This window comes from Cryptomeria japonica, chromosome 9 (genome assembly GCF_030272615.1).
Source record: "Cryptomeria japonica chromosome 9, Sugi_1.0, whole genome shotgun sequence".
In the NCBI taxonomy this organism is placed as follows: Eukaryota; Viridiplantae; Streptophyta; class Pinopsida; order Cupressales; family Cupressaceae; genus Cryptomeria; species Cryptomeria japonica.
In genome coordinates, this window is record NC_081413.1 from 612,557,695 (window position 1) to 612,577,891 (window position 20,197).

The window sequence follows — 20,197 nt, forward strand, 5'->3', positions numbered from 1 at the left end:
TTGGGAAGACCTTTCAGAAGTGTGTGATTATAATATTTTGTCTGGTGTTACGTTTTGTTCGAGATTGAAGCCAACTTGAAGGAAACTATTTTTGTGTTGAGGTCAGATGTATAAGATCGATTTGGTGATTAATCTGATATATGATGATGATGTGGTGATTAGTTTTGGTGTGATTGAGCATAGTTTCACTTGCGCATTTGGTTGATAGACCATCTGGTAGTTTTCTGAGACAAAAACAAAGTATTCAGCAGAGTGAAGACAGTCAGAGATTCAACGCTTAACCAAAACTCATTCTTGCATAGTTAGATGTTAATTGAGAGTTCATTTCTTTGTATTTCCTCATTATAATCAAATTGTAAGTCAGTGAAACTTCCTTGAAGGTTGCAGCCTTCTGAGCAATTGTAATTGAGTAGTGAGCTCTAGGTAGTGAGCCTAAATGCAAGTGCATTCCCCATCTATGTAATATTTATGTACTCCTAGCCATAGTATATGAATATTGTGGGTTTCAGCCCCATCATGATTTTTCCCTTTCCAGGTTTCCACATAAAATTTTTGATGTTGTGGACTTGTGTATTCTTTGTTGCATGTTTATATTATTTTTTGTTATGCATTGCTAATCGGTGGATAAAGAATAAATTTGTGGAACTAAATTTCATCAGATCACTGATTCACCCCCCCTCTCTCAGTGATCCCTGATTCTAACAAAAATAACACTAGAAAGATTTAATAAAGTCACAAAATGCATAACACATAAACTCATCTAAACAAAATAAAGGCATGACCTGCATACCAACATAGGGATGAATGTCACTTTGAAAGCTATATGAACTGGACTTTTGATCAAGTGTCGGGGAGGGTTGATAGAAGGCTGACAATGCTCACTATTGAGAAATGATAGGGATGATATTTAGGGTCTTAGGACTATCTCCTTCACTTTCACCGGGTTAATTAGGTACGCTGAAACCTATGGATCCAGGTGGAGTCATTACCTTGTACCTACAATTCCTGCATCACCGAACCACACACACATATTCAAACATAGTAGAAACATCAGTGAAGGAGAATCACGATGTTTCATGTCTCACCGAAGTGAGTGATAGAAAATCATCTCCTTGCACCCCATACAGACTCAATAGATACATGAAGACAGATAAATAATGCAACTCATACATAAGGTAAATGTGTTAGTCCATGGCCAATAACACATAAATAAAGTTAACATCTAATCATCCATAAGGAACTAATGCATAATCAACATTCACTTAATCATGCATCAAAGCATAGTCCACCATAGCATAATACCTGAATAAAAACATAACCACATAGTGTATCCATAAAAACCAATGAAAAGTCAACCATGGTCAAAATGAGCATCGAAAAAGTTTGATCAAGGGAGGGATACTACAAGCGGCACACCAAATGACACTGGCAGAGAATGAGGAGTTGAATAGACAAGTGCAAGAATTGTTGAGGAAAGGTTTGGTTAGAGAAAGTTTGATTCCTTGTGCAATACTAGTAGTGTTAGCACCTAAGAAGAATGTAGAATGGAGGATGTGTACCGACTCGAGAAATAAACAAGATCACATTAAAGTACAAATTTTTGTTTCCTAGGATGGATGACATAATGGATTGTTTGAGTGGAGCCAGACACTACACAAAGATAGACTTGAAGAGTGGATACCATCAGATCAAAATTAGAGAAGGAGATGAGTGGAAGACAACATTCAAGACAAATGAAAGACTATATGAATGGTTGGTGATGCCTTTTGGATTGACTAATGCACCGAGTACTTTCATGAGGTTGATGAATGAGGTATTGAAGAAATTATTGGGTAAGTTTGTTATTGTATACTTCGATGACATTTTGATATTTAGTAGGACCAAGAAAGAACATATGTTGCATTTGAGATAAGTTTTGTAGAGGTTGAGAGAAGAAAAGTTATTGATGAACATTAAGAACTGCAGTTTCATGAAAGAAGAGTTAGTCTATTTGGGATTTGTGATATTTGCAAATGGATTGAAGATGGATCCTGAGAAGGTAAGAGTAATTGTTGAATGGCCTACACCAGAAAGCATTGGAGAGGTGAGATAATTTCATGGATTGGCTAGTTTCTACCGGAAGTTTATCAGAAATTTTAGTTCAGTTTATAGCCCTATAACAGATTCAATGAGAGGAGATAGGAAGGATTTAAAGTGGACAACCAAAGAAAATAGGAGTTTTGAATTGTTAAAGTTGAAGGCGACAGAGCAACCTATGTTGTCTTTACCGGATTTTAGCAAACTATTTCAAGTGGACTGTGATGGAAGTGGGAATGCAATTGGAGCAGTGTTAAGTCAGGAAGATAGATTAGTAGCATATTTCAGTGAGAAGTTGAATGATGCAAGAAGAAGATATTTTATGTATGATCAAGAGTTTTATGCCATAATTCAAGAATTGAAGCAGTGGAGACATTATTTGTTGCCTAAGGAGTTTGTGTTGTATACTGATCACCAAGCTTTGCAGTTTTGAATAGTCAGAGTAAGTTGAATTAGACACATATGAGATGGGTGAAGTTCTTGTAGAGTTACACCTTTGTTCTGAAGCATAGAAGTGGAAAGTCAAATAGAGTTGCTAATTCTTTGAGTAGAAGGAGGAATTTGCTAACATAGATGAGAGTGGAGGTATTAGGTTTTGAGGAATTGAAGAACTTGTATAAGGATGACCTGGATTTTGTAGAACCTTGGAAATCTTGTAAGGAACTAATTATGGTGGATAGAAGTAAGTGGTTGGACTATTTGACTCAAGATGAGATGTTGTTTAGAGGAGTTGAGTTGTGTATAGCTAGGAGTTCTATGAGAGAAAGTCTGATAAATGATAAGCATACTGGAGGATTAGCCGAACACTCTGGTGTTGATAAGACAATAGCCTTGGTAAGTAAGAATTAATTTTGGCCTCATATTCATAAGAATGTTAGGAAATTTGTGTAGAGCTGTAGGATTTATCAACTTGCAAAAGGTAGTAGTTAGAGTGTTGGACTGTATACGCCTTTGACAGTTCCGAAGAGACTTTGAGAGGACATAAACATGGATTTCATACTTGGATTGCCTAAGACACAGATAGGAAATTATTCTATATTTGTGGTGGTAGATAGATTCTCGAATATGACACATTTCATACCATGTAAGAAGACAATAGATGCAGTGCATGTTGTTGACCTATTTTTCAAGAAGGTGGTGAGATTACATGGATTACCTAAGAGCATACTTTCTGACAGAGATACTAAGTTTGTTGGATATTTTTAGAGAACACTTTGGAAGAAGATGAAGACTGACTTGAAATTCAGTTCTACTTCTCACCCACATACTGATTGACAAACATAAGTGGTAAATAAAAGTTTGGGAAATTTGTTCAGATGCTTAGTTGGAAAGAAAACTGAAAGTTGGGACTTGATCCTTGCACAAGCAGAGTTTGCCTACAATAATTCAATAAACAGGAGTACCGGAAGAACACTTTTTGAGATTGTTATCGAAGCGCACCCTAGAGGTATATCATAGTTTGGGGATGTTAGTAATGAAGACAAGAGTGCAGAAGTAGAAGCATTTGTAGTACATATGTAGACTATGCATACTCAAGTTAAATAGCATTTGGAGGACATGAAAAGCAAGTATAAGGATAAAGTAGATGAGAAGAGGAGACATGAGGAATTTGAATTTGGAGATGAAGTGACGGTATATCTAAGAAAAGAGAGATTCCCAGTTGGAACCTAAAGTAAGTTGCAGATGAGGAAGTGTGGACCTTGTAAGATCTTGAGGAAATTTAGTTCAAAAAATGCATATGAAGTGGAGTTACAAGATAGTTTGGATATTTCACCTATGTTCAACATTGTAGATCTATATCAGTACCATGAGGTAGAATTTAGTGAGGAAAGTGTAGCAGACTTGGAGAAATAGATACCTCGAAGGGAATCAGATCAGATTGAAGACATTTTGGACAGTAGGATTGGGCATAGAACCCGAAGCAACCAGTATAGAGAATATCTTGTGAAATAGAAGGGAAGACCGATTTAAAATTCATCATGGATTTCTTAGGAAGGCATAGACCATCTTGGTTTTCCTCTGACCCTAGCAAAGTGAGGGACTCACTTTTTTCAACAACCCCGGATGTCTAATGTAGGAGCATCCCTAGTTCATGGCAATCTTGCATCAACCAAAAATATTTTCTTTTTTGTTTGTTTCCTATTTTGTAGTCAGCGTTTCTTTTTGTGTTTCTTTGCATTTTCTCATCGGATCTTGCGGAGCTAGATTTTGTCTGTGGACATGTTCAACTACCTTATCCTTGTTGGCATTTTTGTGGTTTATGTTGTGATTGTCATTGATGGACACACACTTGTATTGAGATCCCCTTTATATGTATGAGCTTATGCTCAACCGGTATTTGTTCCAACCGGTATGTTGTATACTAGTCTCTAGACTAGTGGTGATTTTGCAGAATGTGTTTCCCAGTCTGAAGCGACATGTCGACCCCAAGCGGTTCACAAATCACAAGCGGTACGAGGGAGCAAAGCAGCACAACACATTCTTACCAATCTTCATTTTAGTCAAACCGGCAATCGATATCTTGTATGAACCGTTAATACTCTATGATGAGTTACCAACTGACATTTTGTGATGAGTTACCAATCCACCAATTGTTTGACGGTGCCGACACATTGACAGTGATTCCTGTGTCGTGTTACTAAGTATGTCTAGGTTCATTGAACCTAGGAAATTGTAAATAAATCCTATTGGACCGACATGAAATCAGATTCCTTTAAAAGGACATCATGTCTAGGGTTTTAGGTGGTTGCTGAAAGAGTTAATGTTGAGCTAGGGTTTGAGGTGGAAGTTGAGTTGTTGTGAGAACAATCTTATTTGAGAAGATCAAGTTGTAACTGTGAGAGAGAGAGAGAAGACTGAAGTAATGTTGGAATGCATTAGCTGTGAGCAATACTGGATCTAACCAAGTAGTTTGTGCTATTAGATAGATTAAACACTTGTTGATTACTCACATCTTTGACAAGTCTGTAGCCCTTAACCGGGTAGGCCTCAAAGCCTTTGTAAAATCCTCTAACAAGGTGGTTCACACACGTGAATCTAAAATCCTCTAACAAGGTAGTCTTTAATCAGACTTATCTCCTAATAGAGATTGAGATTCCTAACAGGATCTATTCTCGTGAAGAACATTGTAAGACCTTAACCGGTCTGGTTTCTATTCTGCAGATAGTGACTTGTGAGTTCCATCTCACCGTGGTTTTTCCCAGTTGGGTTTCCACGTCAAATATCTTGTGTTATGGTTGTATTACTTTTGTGGGTGAATGTTTTATTTGCATTTTGGTTTGCATGTGTGGTAACCAGTTTGACTATCAGACTACTTTACCGGTTTATCTTTAGATTGTGTAAGTGTTTTCGTGCAAAGATTTTTGAATACTAATTCACCCCCCCCCCTCTTAGTATTCATCAATTGGTATCAAAGCCAACCTTTCTATAAGTTTAACCACTTGGAAAGAGATATGGGGGAATACACCTTGAGGGAACTTACTCAACAGCTCACTAAGTCTGAGCAAGCCTATGATGATCTTATGGTCAAATACAAGGCATCTCAAGCAAAAAGAAGAGAACATGTAGAGAGACTAATGGAACTATCTGAAAGTAGTTCTGAAGATGAAGCTAACATGGAAGCCATGATTGCTGAAGTGAATAAGCTGAATGATTCAAACTCCAATCTGAGAAAGGAATTGGAGGGACTGACTATTCGGTTTAGTCAAGAGCTTGAGAACCAGAGAAAAGATGAAGATCGGATAAAGGATAGAGATCATGAGATCTCCAAGTTGAAACAAGAGATTAGTGCACTGACTGCTCATCTTCATGAGAGAAGAATGGAAAAGGAAGACATGCAAGGAGAACTGAACATAGCCATCACTGAAAATGCAAGTCTAATGGAGACGAATATTGCTATTTCCAAAGAACTCTTTGAGTCAAAGGAAATACTTGCTAAGTTTGGCAAAAGTACTGTCAAGCTAGAGCAAAAGCTTGAGTCATCTAGACCGGCAAAGAATACCAATGGTCTTGGTTTTTCTGGACATGAGGAAGGAGAATCCTCAGGAACAAATGCTGAAGCATCAAAGAAGCAACCGGCACTCAAAGGGAAAGGTAAGCGAAAATTCAAACCTGTTTGCTTTAACTGTCTTAAAGGACACACTGCCAATGTATGTAGGAGCAAAACCTACAATAATTTTCCTTATTTCATTAACAATGTACCTAGATTCAATAAGTTCAATGGTCATTGTTATGCATGCAACAAGTTTGGGCATAGAGCATTTGAATGCAGGTCTGTAGTGGATAACACTGGAAGATATCCTTAGAGGACCCAAGGAATTGGTCCTGAATCTTTTATGAACCGGAACCACAACCGATTTAATGACTTCAATCATCAGTCAAGAAGTGGTGGTCATCAAGCGGCAACTGGATGGAGAGAAAGTTGTATGATCTGTCATGGTCATGGTCACACTGCTGCAACATGCAGAAGAAAGAATGGAAACATGTACAATGGACCTTGGAGAGCACCTGGACTTGCTTGCTATCACTGCAACAAACTGGGTCACATTGCAAGATTCTGCAGAAGCAGAAAAAGTATATCTGATGATATACCGGTCACTCGGGAAGGAGAAATAGATGTTGAAAAAGTTCAAGGAGACATGAAGAAAACATGGAGGAAGAAACCAATATTGTCGGAGGAGGAACCGGTTTCTGCACCTAGTGTGGAAATATCGGAACCGGCAAACTAAGCCTCAAAGGCTTAGGGGGAGCAAACGGCGAAATGCTTTTGAACCCCCGGTTGACACTGGTAAAAGACCTTAACTGGTATGTGATACCTATTGCTTGGCAGAAGACCGAAAATGGTAAAAGGGCAAATTAGGGTTTATGCCCTAATAGAGGAGTATTAATGATGGTAGGTGAGAGACATGTATAAATCCAATTTTTCAAATCATTTCTCACTATCTGTTTTCGAGCAAAGAAAAGTTTTCAAGTGCAGAGCGAAGAAAAGGCGATTTGAGATTAGATTTCAAGAAATTGGATAACCTTGAAAGAGATTCAAATTTAGTTTGCAAGTCGTAGTGGAGAACTCAAAGTGGTGATTTGGCATCCGACGGAGAGCGAAGTGAAGCAGAATCTGGAAGCCCTAAATTCACGTTTGAAAGGTATTTTTTCATGTTCTTGAAATACTCTACAATGGCTTCCACATCTCATACCAGTTCGAGTACATCCATAGAGTCAGAAAGTTTTATTCAAAGGAAGGCCAAATATAATGCTTTACCACAAGTTCCGGCTGGAGTCATAGTCGAAGAAGGAATTTCTGATTATATTGATTGCAAAATAGAAGACCTAGGGTCTTTAGCCATTCATACTCAATTAGGTCTATTTTGTGGAAAGAACAAAAGGATCAAACCAGAATTTAGTGTCATAGAGAAGAAGAAATTCCACAATGCTGTATATTTCCTGGAAGACTTCACAGAGGATCACATCAAGATCATCTTGAGCAGAGTCCATGGTGACAAGATGTACTTGGAGAGGACGCATGATATCATGCCTCAGGCAATTCATGCAGTCACCGGTTTCTACAACACAGGGGAAGTGCTAGCCCTAAGAAAAGTGAGCAAAACAAAAATGACCAAAGTCACCGGTTCAACAAGTGATTCACGGGGCATGACAGTCAATCCTATCAAGGATGATCTGATGAAATACGCATGCATGGTGATTGGATAAAGAACATTCTCAACCAATAGGATTAATTCTGTATCTGCTACAGTGGTAAATGCCGCTAACCGAATGATAAAAGAGGATGCATCTTTTGATTTATGCATTGGCATGCAGAGGCAACTCCTGCTAAATCTCAAGGCAATCAAGCAGGACAACTCACTAAAGTTTAAGTTTGGACAACTACTGGTAGGGTTGTTCTTTTATTTCCAAGGCTACTTTCCGGGTGTAGGAGATGTCCAGTGGTCCCCTGACCAACCAGTAACCAAGCAAATAAAGGAAAGTGTGCAAGCCATTGGAACCGGCTACCCTGAGGTACTGAACAAATACTTTGATGAGTTCAGAAGAAACATGAGTTAGAGGGTAAGAATCTCAAGTGACATAGTAAAGAAATATGAAGATGACATATGTTTCACTATTCAGGTGGACAAATGTCTAATGGAGGTTGTTGAGCCTAGAATGGAGGAAGTGGAGCCTATGGGCTATGAGGTCATGTTTGACATGCTGGAAGGGTATGCTTCAACCCTTATTGCCTCGCATCTTGATCCAAAGGCTAAGAGGACCGGAACCTACTTGGAGAGGATCACACCAGTTGAAGAACCATTGGTGAAGAAGGGAAAAGAACTGACAGCTAAGAAAGCTAAGGCAGTGCTTGCAACATCGGCACCAGCTACCACTGCGACTCCAAGAGTGACCAAGCGGTCACCGAAAAAGAAGAAACTGGAGGTAACACCAGCAAAAGTCTTCGAAAGGAAGAGGAAGACTAAGGCAAATGAACCAGACTCCAAAGAAACCAAGTCTGATGAACAGCCAAAGAAGGCTAGATAGACCAAGAAGATGAAGAAGAATGAACCGTCCGCACCGGTAAATATAGATATCTCCTCTTATAAACCTTTGACACATTGTCAAAGAATAGTAAAGAATATTAGGAGAAAGTTACTTCATGATTTAATAAATTATTATGATGAATTCAATAGTGAGGAAAAAGATGAAGTACTACAGGAAATCAATCTTTATTTATGTAAAAATGACCGGTCACCATCAGAGATTAAATCTCAGACACCAGATTCATTATTTAAAGCATTGGATAACAAATGGTGCATTGCCATTGAAAAGGAACAGGAGATTAGGGAGAAAGTTTTTGCACAATACTTTCCCGAACTCTCAAATTTAGAATTGTTTGATGTATTGGATCAAAATAAAGGTCTCTTCTTCACAAGGAGAAGAAGACTCTGGTTGTTGGAGGGGAGAGTTGATGATGTAGAAAAAGATACACATCAGCACATGGCCCATGCTATTAGTTCTCACAAAGCACAAATGGCCAACCTCCAAGCGGAAAAGGAATTGGTTATTTCCAAACCGGATGATGTTTTTGATGAGGAAGGAAACCTAGCGGAAGAACCAATTGACACCATAGATGTCGATGCTCTGGATGTAGAAGATGTCACTCAAGACATACCTTCTGAGGGTACTGAATAGGGTCAATGGGCCGATCAGGGTGGTGAACAAGTTGTGGACACACAGCAAGCAGCAAAAGATCAGGAAGAGAAAAAGAAGAAGGATGAAGACAAGAAACAAAAGAAAGAGGAAGAGAAGAGAAAAGAGGAAGAGAAGAGAAAAGATGAAGAGGAGAAAAGAAAAGATGAAGAAAAGAAGAAGCAAGAAGAAGAAAGGAAGAAGAAAGAAGAAGAAGACAAGGAAGAAAAGAAGAAGAAAGAAGAGGAAGAGAAGAAGAAAAAGGAAGAGGAAGAGAAGAAGAAAAAGGAAGAGGAAGAGAAGAAGAAAAAGGAAGAGGAAGAGAAGAAAAAGAGGGAAGAAGAAGAAAAGGAAGAGTAGAAGAGGAGAGCAGAGAAGAAGAAAAAGGTAGAGGAAGACAAGGAAGAAGAGAAGAGAAGAGAAGCGGAAAAGAAGAAAGCTGAAGAAGCCAAGGAACAAGAAGCGGCAAAAAGCTCTCAGGTGGAGACTCCGAAGGCAACCGGAAGTCAACCCTCACCAGTTGATTTCTCTAGTCCTATCGATCTCCAATCTGCAAGTAAGTCAGAGCTTATGTAGAGCATCAAGGTTGCTCAAGAGCACCTTAAGATCATTCATAGGAAAAAGGAACAGGACATCATCCAGGCAGCTATAGATACACTTACCGGTCTAATACCTGGCACTAATCTTCCTGACACTAATTCATCACTAGCACAACTCAAACTTTTGTGTACTGTATTGGATGATCTGGTGCAAAGTCTAGAAGAAGCAGCAGAGGCCAATGTAAAGAAAGAGCACCAAAAGGCTCTTAATGTTTCTCTAGTGAAGAAATTGAATGAGCTTAGGACTAAACTGCTAAAGGATCAAAAGGACATAAGGAGTGCCTTGGATGAGGAAAACTTGCTACTCAGCAAAATCTATCAACCTCATCTATTCTATGATGATGTGCTAGCCAAGAAGCAATAGCTTCAAATGGACTTACAGTCCTACTTGAGCACATTCAAGACTCCTTACGACTCCTTTGCAGCATATGGGAAAACCGTTCACCAATTCCAGATCCAGTCAGTCAAGATGGAGCAAGAGATTAGCACAATGTCTAGGGATTTGTAGGAGCTTCAACTGGTATTACTTCCACGACTGCAAATTCTCCAGAAATGCTATCTGAACCTGGATGCCCTGATAGTCACACAAGAACTGAGCACAATAGATGCCATGGAGGAACAGGTATCACAAATCAGACAGAGAAGGAAGTGGCGACCTCCCTACTTGAGTCCTGGTCTCTTTCCATGAAACAATTTTTGCAGGACTATAAAGCGGTTTTTGACAAGTATTATTCATTATTGTCATAAACTCTTTTATATATATATGGAAATAAGTTTTTCAGTGGTACTTTTTCATTGTTGGCAAAGGGGGAGAAGTATATGGTTTTAAATTTTGAAATTTTGGTATATCAGAGGGAGAAGTATTTGTTTTGAAATTTTGATATATGTTGTGATATATGCTATATGCTCTGATGATTATGCTCTGAATGCAAAATTGCTATACACTCTATTGATTAAGGGATAGTGTATATGCTTAGGGGGAGCAATTTTGTTAATGACAAGTTTTTCAGTTGTAAAACACTTAGATGTCAAAATTTTATTTTCCTAAGTGTTGCCATCAATGCCAAAGGGGGAGATTGTTGGAATTTTTGTGGTTTATGTTGTGATTGTCATTGATGGACACACACTTGTATTGAGATCCCCTTTATATGTATGAGCTTATGCTCAACCGGTATTTGTTCCAACCGATATGTTGTATACTAGTCTCTAGACTAGTGGTGATTTTGCAGAATGTGTTTCCCGGTCTGAAGCGGGATGTCGACCCCAAGCGGTTCGCAAATCACAAGTGGTACGAGGGAGCAAAGTGGCACAACACATTCTTACCAGTCTTCATTTTTGTCAAACCGGCAACCAGTATTTTGTATGAACCGGTAATACTCTGTGATGAGTTACCAACTGACATTTTGTGATGAGTTACCAATCCACCAATTGTTTGATAGTGCTGACACATTGATGGTGATTCCAGTGTCATGTTACTAGGTATGTCTAGGTTCATTGAACCTAGGAAATTGTAAAGAAATTCTATTGGACCGACATGAAATCAGATTCCTTTAAAAGGACATCATGTCTAGGGTTTTAAGTGGTTGCTGAAAGAGTTAATGTTGAGCTAGGGTTTGAGGTGGAAGTTGAGTTGTTGTGAGAATGATCTTATTTGAGAAGATCAAGTTGTAACTGTGAGAGAGAAAGAGAAGACTGAAGTAATGCTGGAATGCTATAGCTGTGAGCAATACTGGATCTAACCAAGCAGTTTGTGCTATTAGATAGATCAAACACTTGTTGATTACTCACATCTTTGACAAGTCTATAGCCCTTAACCGGGTAGGACTCAAAGCCTTTGTAAAATCCTCTAACAAGGTGGTTCACACATGTGAATCTAAAATCCTCTAACAAGGTAGTCTTTAATCGGACTTATCTCCTAACAGAGATTGAGTTTCCTAACAGGATCTGTTCTGGTGAAGAACATTGTAAGACCTTAACCAGTCTGGTTTCTATTCTACAGATAGTGACTTGTGAGTTCCATCTCATCGTGGTTTTTCCCAATTGGGTTTCCACGTCAAATATCTTGTGTTATGGTTGTATTACTTTTGTGGGTGAATGTTTTATTCGCATTTTGGTTTGCATGTGTGGTAACCAGTTTGACTGTCAGACTGCTTTACCGGTTTATCTTTAGACTATGTAAGTGTTTTAGTGCAAATATTTTTGGCATACTAATTCACCCCCCCCCCTCTTAGTATTCATCAATCCTAAGTCCATGGGACGTTTGGATATTTTTCCAACAAGTTATTGCTTCCGAAATCTGAGACAGTTATTTGGCTTGGAACACCGGAACTGCTTAGACCTATTTGTTATTGGCGAATCTTGGGGATCATTTCCATAGCTTGCGGAGCTTTAGTTTGTTGTTTCCAATGTTCCTTGGCGTGTAGCTGACCTTCCCCTAGGTCTGCACTTCATTCTATGGATTTTTCGGAAGTATCTCTTTGGCGAAGGCTGACCTTGTTGTTTTACACGTTACATCTTGTTCATCAGCATTTGTTCCATCTTGGGCCGATGTGGATTGTTCTTGATCATATAAATCAATGTAACTTTGCATATGTAAATCAGTTCTTGGCATATAGAAGAATAACCATAAGGTTAGGAGATCCAGAGTTGGCTCGCATTCTTTCTTGAGCCCAGATATTGTATTTGAGCATGTATGTAATTAGGCTTGTGAGCCCGCATGTTGCCGACAGATTGTAAATGATTTTCATGATATAATTAAGTCTATTCTGCATCACCTCCATCACATTGTGTTGCTTCTATTGTGTTAACTCTTGTTGCATGCTCCATACTGTTCTCTTTTAGGACCCTCCTATCGTGACTGCACTAATTACACAAAGAAAAATCTAGTAAGAGTGCGCCCAGAACATAACAAAAATGAGCATAGTTAAAACCTTGTAAAAAGTACAATTTTTTATATTTACATTCAAAGATTTCAGTTTTATAAGAATTTCTCTTATAGAGGTGAATTTACTTTTCCAACATTGCAAACCTAAGCTCACAAAGACCTTAGCCCTTCTTGTCCATCAGGTTAATTACACTTGTCGACGACCATTCACTAATTGACAACAACTTTACCTACATTTTTCTACAACCCTTAAATATTTGATAGCAATATTACATGCATTTTCCTACAAGCATTAAACAATTGATATAAATATTACACACATGTGAAGATATTTAAAAACAAAATGACAAAATTTCTTGAAATGTCATACATACCCAAAACACTCTACTTAAATATCAAACAACTCAATGATCAACTAATAAATAACAATTGTACATCTCGTTTTAGTTAAAATGATATAAAAACTTCTAGTATTTTTATTGATTATAATTCAATTTTAGAACCCTTTAATGCCAAAGAATATTCCATCCAAATTATAGTCCACAAAAGAAGAAAAATATCAAAGCCTAGGAGAAAAACAAAATTGAACTACTTTATGGGTAACAATGTTTGTACTCACCAATGACTTATCTATCTTGGAGATTAGGTGTACTTCACATCTATGTGTTGAGAAATGAAGGGAAACGTCAGAAATAAGAAAGCCAACATATGATGTGAGTCCCACACAAATTATTATTGTGTACCAACTAAATGTTGAAGAATAATATCAATTATATATATGACAACTTTTACCTCTTCTAAGTCCTTCAAAATTGACTTTCAAACTTTCAAACAAAACTTTTAGGAACGGAAACTTCAATATTTTCAAATATAGACATGATCTTGCAACAAAAAAATTACTAGCATGCTTATTTAGCCAATTCGTAGCTATGGAATTTTTTAAAAACCAATCCATACTCAAATGCAAACTTACTATAAATAGTAACCTTATGTAAATGCAAGGTTGAGAAACCATTTTCCTAATAGTATATGAGTAAATAAATAAAATAAATACTCGTGTGTATTTTATTTATAGTAATAATGGATAGGAGTAAATAATTATAAATAAATGTTTTTAGTTCTAGACTCAATGATTAAATGCTACTAATAGATGTCAAAATCAATTCACCATGTTACAAGGAAATTAGGCCTTGTTGAACAAATACATCAAAAATTTAAAATCAGCTAGATTGTACTCTACTTTATATCCAAACATTATTTTAAAATAGAGTATTGTGGAATAAGAAACTATTGTTGCTATTTGACTTCTTTCATTCAATTAGAAAGGTTAGCCCTATTTTAAATAGTTTAGTAACATGGAAAATCAAGGTCATTTACTTTCATTGAAGGTATAGAGTTACATATGATTCAACACCCAAAGAAATGAATTGGGCATGTTGAATTGAACCTCCCTCACAAATCTAATATAATTGAAATTTAGTAATAATTCATATTTTTTCAATTCACCTTCTTATGAGGGATGGTGTATAGGGACATTGTTAAGAAGCTTTCTTTAAAGTAATGATTAATTCTCCTAAGATCAAAGTAATAATCAAAGACAATAGATATATATACAATATGTCTAGGATTATTAAGAAAGTAGATAGTGCAATTAGAGTGTTTTATAATTCTCTCGTGAATGTTCCTTGATGATAACCTAAAATGTCTTCATGGGTTAAAATATATTAGGTTGTGTCCTTTCATAAAATTGAAATTAATTTGCACATTAGTCAACTTATAATGACTACTTGAAAAGGGAGACATGGGCCCAATTTTAATATTCACAATTATGAGGTTATTGTTCCCACGTGTATAACTAATTAAGGACAATTTTGTACCTACAAATATGAGCCAAGGTGTTGAATAGAAAAGATTACTAATCAAATTCCTAGACACTTGGGATGTTTGGAAATGGAATAAAGCTAAGAAAAAGTTATTTACCCACCTAATGCAAAAATACACCAACTTATACTCTAATCATTACACAAAGAGCAATCTAGTAAGAGTGGATCCAAAACATAAGGAAAATGAACATAATTAAAGCATCATAAAAAGTACAAATTTTGAAATTTGTAGGCAAAGATTCCATGTTTATAACCATATCTCTTCTGGAGGTGAATTTTATTTTCCACCATTGCAAACCTAAGCTTACAAAGACCTTAGCTCTACTTCTCCATCAAGTTAATTACACCTATTGACAATCATTAGCTAAATAACAACAATATTGCATACATTCACGTACAACCATAAACAACTGACAGCAATTTTAGAGGAGATTTTCCTACAACCACTAAATGATTGATATCAACATTACTCACATGTGAAGGCATTAAGAAACAAAACGACAAAATTTCTTGAAATATCAGATATATCCAAAACACCATGTGCATTTTCCTACAACCATTAAACAATTGATGGCAATATTACACACATGTGAAAACATTTTAAAACAAAACGACAAACTTTCTTTGAAATATCATACATATCGAAAACACTCTACTTAAATATCAAACGGCTCAATGACCAACCATAAATAACAATTGCAGATCTATATAAAAACTTCTATTTTCATTGATTGAACTCCACTTTTAGAACCCTTTAATGCCCAAGAACTGTCATTCCATCCAGAAGAAAAATATCAGAAACCAGGAGAAAAAACAAAATTGAACTATCTACTTTATGGGTAACGTCAGTGATGAAGTATATTGATGTTTTGTACTGCCCAATGACTTCACTGTGAGTAGGTATACTTCACATCTGTGAGTTGGGCAATGAAGAGAAATGTCGGAAGTAAGAAAAAAAACCAGCATATGATGAATGCGAGTCCCACACAAATTATTATTGTGTACCAGCTGAATGTCTGAGAATGATATATGTCACAACTTTTATGTCTTTTCTGTTATTTCACTGGAATCTGACAACTTTCATTTGCCCAAACAGTTGTTATCAATCAAATTTTTCATCACTATTTCTGTCTTACATTCAAGCTGATTTTGTAGGCTTTAAATCTATATTCATAAAGATTGTAGGACCAGTTTGAGGTTTGTCTTTTGTTTAGATTTTTTAGGTGCATCATAAGTAATTATAATGAGATTATTTACAATAATAGAGTCGAGATGAAAATATTATATGGATATGTTTCGTGGGATCAACAAAAAGAAAGAATTACGATGTTTGGCTTTGTTTGTAATGTGGAGATATTTTGTTATAACATACTTTTTGTGATGTGATTTTGGGTTTCATTTTCAGATCTTAGATTTTTTATTTTTTTATTTTGAGGAATCTCTCTTAGTCCTTTGAACTTGATTGTGTTAAAAGACATTATTAGAGTTTATTGTGTTGAGTACGAGAGGTGATTTGCATCTTTCTTACTTTGCCAAATTCTTGAGATAATTTAAAAGTTTTGAACAAGTTTCAATATGCTTCAAGTAGCCATATATATGCCTATGTCGTCTTGATGATATCATATGTTCATAATTTTAGAATTTTGAATAAATGTAATAGTTCTTATAAATAAGATGACAATAAATTTAAATACAAATAATAAAAATAATAATACCCATTATATGTGTACTCGCCTAAAATTGACACATTGTCGTTACCCAGCGATTTCTTCTATAATTGATTGAAAACAATCCTAATTATTCAATAATTATTCTATTTTAACCTTTTATTTTTAATAATAAATTCACTATTCATCCATTATTGTCACTATTCACTTGCACCTATGTCTAGCCTAAACCATTTGATCTTATTCCTCCTATAATCTACCTTAGGTAAATAAATCTAATTATTTATTTATCTAAATCCCCCCATTCTTATCTAGAAAAACAAAATAAATATTTTATTTATTAATTCTTGTTTTTCTCCATATTCCATCAAGTAAGCTATTCCACTTAATCCCCTAGTCACCCACTTGCACAACAAAATACTATTCAACCCCCATCAGATCATGTACATTCTCACATGTGTACAAAGGCATGGGCCATTTGTACACAAAGCACGTGTCTTTGTACATGTGACATGTCTTGGTACCATGTCACATGGGTCAAGGTACTTGCTCATCCTTTTTGGGCACATCAAAGTATCCTTTCCATCTTGTCCCTTCAATCTTCCCAAGGGAAATCTCTACCCTTTATTCTCCCATAGTCCTTCTAACCACAAGAGGACACTTGTCCTCCTCTCATCTCTTCATGGATCTCAACTAATATGAGTCATTGATTTCATCTTTTAATCCCATTCATCCATTGGCTTCTCTCAATTTGTATAAATTGGCCTCTACCCAAACCATTTCAATACATGATCATGATTGCAACCTTATGTTGTTGGAAAGAGCACTCACATCCAACCATTCATGAGCATAACTCAACCACCATAAATATTGGTGTAGAAAGGGTTGGTTTTTTTAGATATTTCATCTCTTTATCTATGTCTACTAATTCTTTTATGCTTAAGTTGGGTGTTGTTTTGTTTTTTAGTATAGTAGGTTAATATTTATTAATTTTAATCTAATTGGATTAAAAATCATAAGAACACATCTTGGCATGCTTGGTGGGACCCATGTCCCTGATCTTGGTTGCTTCGGGAGGTATTTGTCTCTAGTTAGGCAACCTCATCACCTACTTGGAAGGCCATGTCTAGAGATAGCTAACATATTTTGGAATATTCCAATCAATTTCAACTTGGTTTTCTCACAGGGTATTGACTTTCTAGGGTAGTATATTGAGCAAATTAGCTGGCAACCCTTCTATACTTTAAAATCAACCCCATTTTGACTACAAAATCCTTGCATTTCATGGTTAGACAAATCTATCACTTGCATGGGCAGCCTTGTTATCAAGGTGCTATAATCTTAGTTTCATCAAGCTAAACATATTTTTTCTATACTTTTCCTAACAAATATTCATTGTTTAGTAATAAAATTTTGTTTTGCATGCCTATATGCTATCCTAACCACTTCCTAGGATCAAAAAGACAACTTTTAACAATAAAACTTCAATTTTTGTGCAAGGACCCATAGTTGGGTGATATTATGCATGTTTGGGAAGCCCTATAACATACTTGTGTGGCCTTGTAATCAAGGTAAAATTTTCTCAATTTTTGAGTTTTTGTGGTTCTATATGAGGTGAGTTTGTTCTATTAAATATTCTCAGGCAATTTTGTCAATTTTTTAGCATTTGATATCATCTGGAGGGGCTAACACACTAATATTTGGTTTACTTTTCATGTTTCTTCTAGAATTATATATGTATCTTACACACTTATTATAAATCAAACACAAACTACTCATAGTTTTCTTGTAGTATTTCTTGTCAAAAGCTTTATTTCTCATTAATCTAGACATTTTTTTCTAAGGGTAGATGAATATTGTATGATATTTTGGAATCACTTAATAGGTGTATGCTCTCTCCTTGCACCATTTGTTCATCTTGGAGATCAAAATCCTTGTTGTGATTCAAGTCTCCTGGTGTCAATTCCAAGAGTACTAGTCATGTGTATTCTCTCTCCTTGTGCTTCATGTGAGCTTGGAGATAAAAAAACATATAGTGTCTCTTTCTCATTAGGAGGCCATCTTGTGGATTTAATCATCCTAAGTGACAACCTCAACAACATCTTATTGATCGGATATAATAAGTGGGGAGAACAAAATTTATACCAAAATCTAATTGAATCATGTTTGGTGAATCTCTAAGGCCCCTAGTGATTCCAAACTAAGTGTTGGTACGATATTTTTTGGCTCTCGACTCATGCTTATAAGCAGGCTAGTGTTCATAGTTGTGCCTCAAGTACCCTCTTCATATTTAGATGAACCCCCTAGAATATTTTTAAGCCTAGATAAGACCTTTCAATTGTTGCTTAGTGTGGTCAAGGTACAATATCCTTCTTGAAACTAATCACCATGTACTTATCTAAGTAGAGAGAAATATTTGGGCAACACACTGAATCTCTCTCTCTCTCTCTCTCTCTCTCTCTCTCTCTCTCTCTCTCTCTCTCTCTCTCTCTCTCTCTCTCTCTCTCTCTCTCTCTCTCTCTCTCTCTCTCGACCTATCAATTCCCCATCTCTCTATCTCACTCTCTCCTCTCCTCCAAGATTTAAACCTCTCTCTCTCTCTCTCTCCCTCCATCTTTAGACCTATCAATCCCTCATCTCTCTATCTCACTCTCTCCTCTCCTCCAATATTTAAACCTATCTCTCTCACCCTTCTTTATATCTCCTCTCTATTCTCTAAATACATGACACACATTCTCTCTCTCTCTCTCTCTCTCTCTCTCTCTCTCTCTCTCTCTCTCTCTCTCTCTCTCTCTCTCTCTCTCTCTCTCTCTCTCATATGGTGTCCTAAGGGGTCGTATGGAGTCCTAAGGGGTCATATGGCATCGTAAGGAAATAGTACAAATGGTTGATGGTTTTCCTATTAGATGTGTGTTGTCATTAATATTCATGTTTGGATGTCCACCATCATGGTGTTGATGTGTATATCCTGTATGATATTTCTGATGCAAAGATGATGTGTTGATGATGTGATGGTATTGAAGTTCATGATTGGGTGTCATGTTCATGATGTTATGGTGGTGAAGTGCTCATGATTGGGTTCCAAACCTTGTTTGTTGTCAGTACATATGCTATCATGATGATCATATTAAGATTAGGATTAGAAGCATGGTGATGAAGTTAATATGATGTTAGTGGCCTTGTACATTCTACAAGATATTTTTACATCTCTCTTCATTCTCTTAAGTGAGAAAATAGTGCTACAAGGATGTTTTAGTCACTAAAGATTGATGAAGTGTGTGAATAAAAGAAGGTGTTTTGAGTTTTGTCTGAGAGAATACTCTACATTCCTTTGCACTTGATGCTATGGTCTTGAAATTCAGTATTTAACATGTATGCATTGTGAACATTGGCCTCCTATCTTTTCAGGTCCTTTGTGTTTCTATAGGCGTTCTTTAGAAAATGCAATATGTTGGAAAGTTTCTTTTTTTATCAAGACTGGTCTAGAAAATATTCTACATTGATGTTTATGCTTCTGCACTTTGGTGGATGTGCTCATAATGTTTGTGTAGTTTTTAAGTTCATATTTTAAGTGATTAAATCTACCACATGAATGTTTGATAAGTTTATATCTCGTGTCTATATTGTTGAGACATCGAGGTATGCAGATCTTTGTATCTATTTGGTTGTGCCAACTTTTTACAAATCACGAATAAGAAATTAAATTCAGATAATAAATACATTCCAAACAACATCCCAAATCTCCGTAATAATCATTTGTATTCAAATTAGAAAAAATAATTGAAATCAAATAGGGAAAATAGATACCTACTTGGAAACCTATGAAATGAGAGAGAGAGAGAGAGAGAGAGAGAGAGAGAGAGAGAGAGAGAGAGAGAGAGAGAGAGAGAGAGAATTTGATGTCAAATTTTGAAA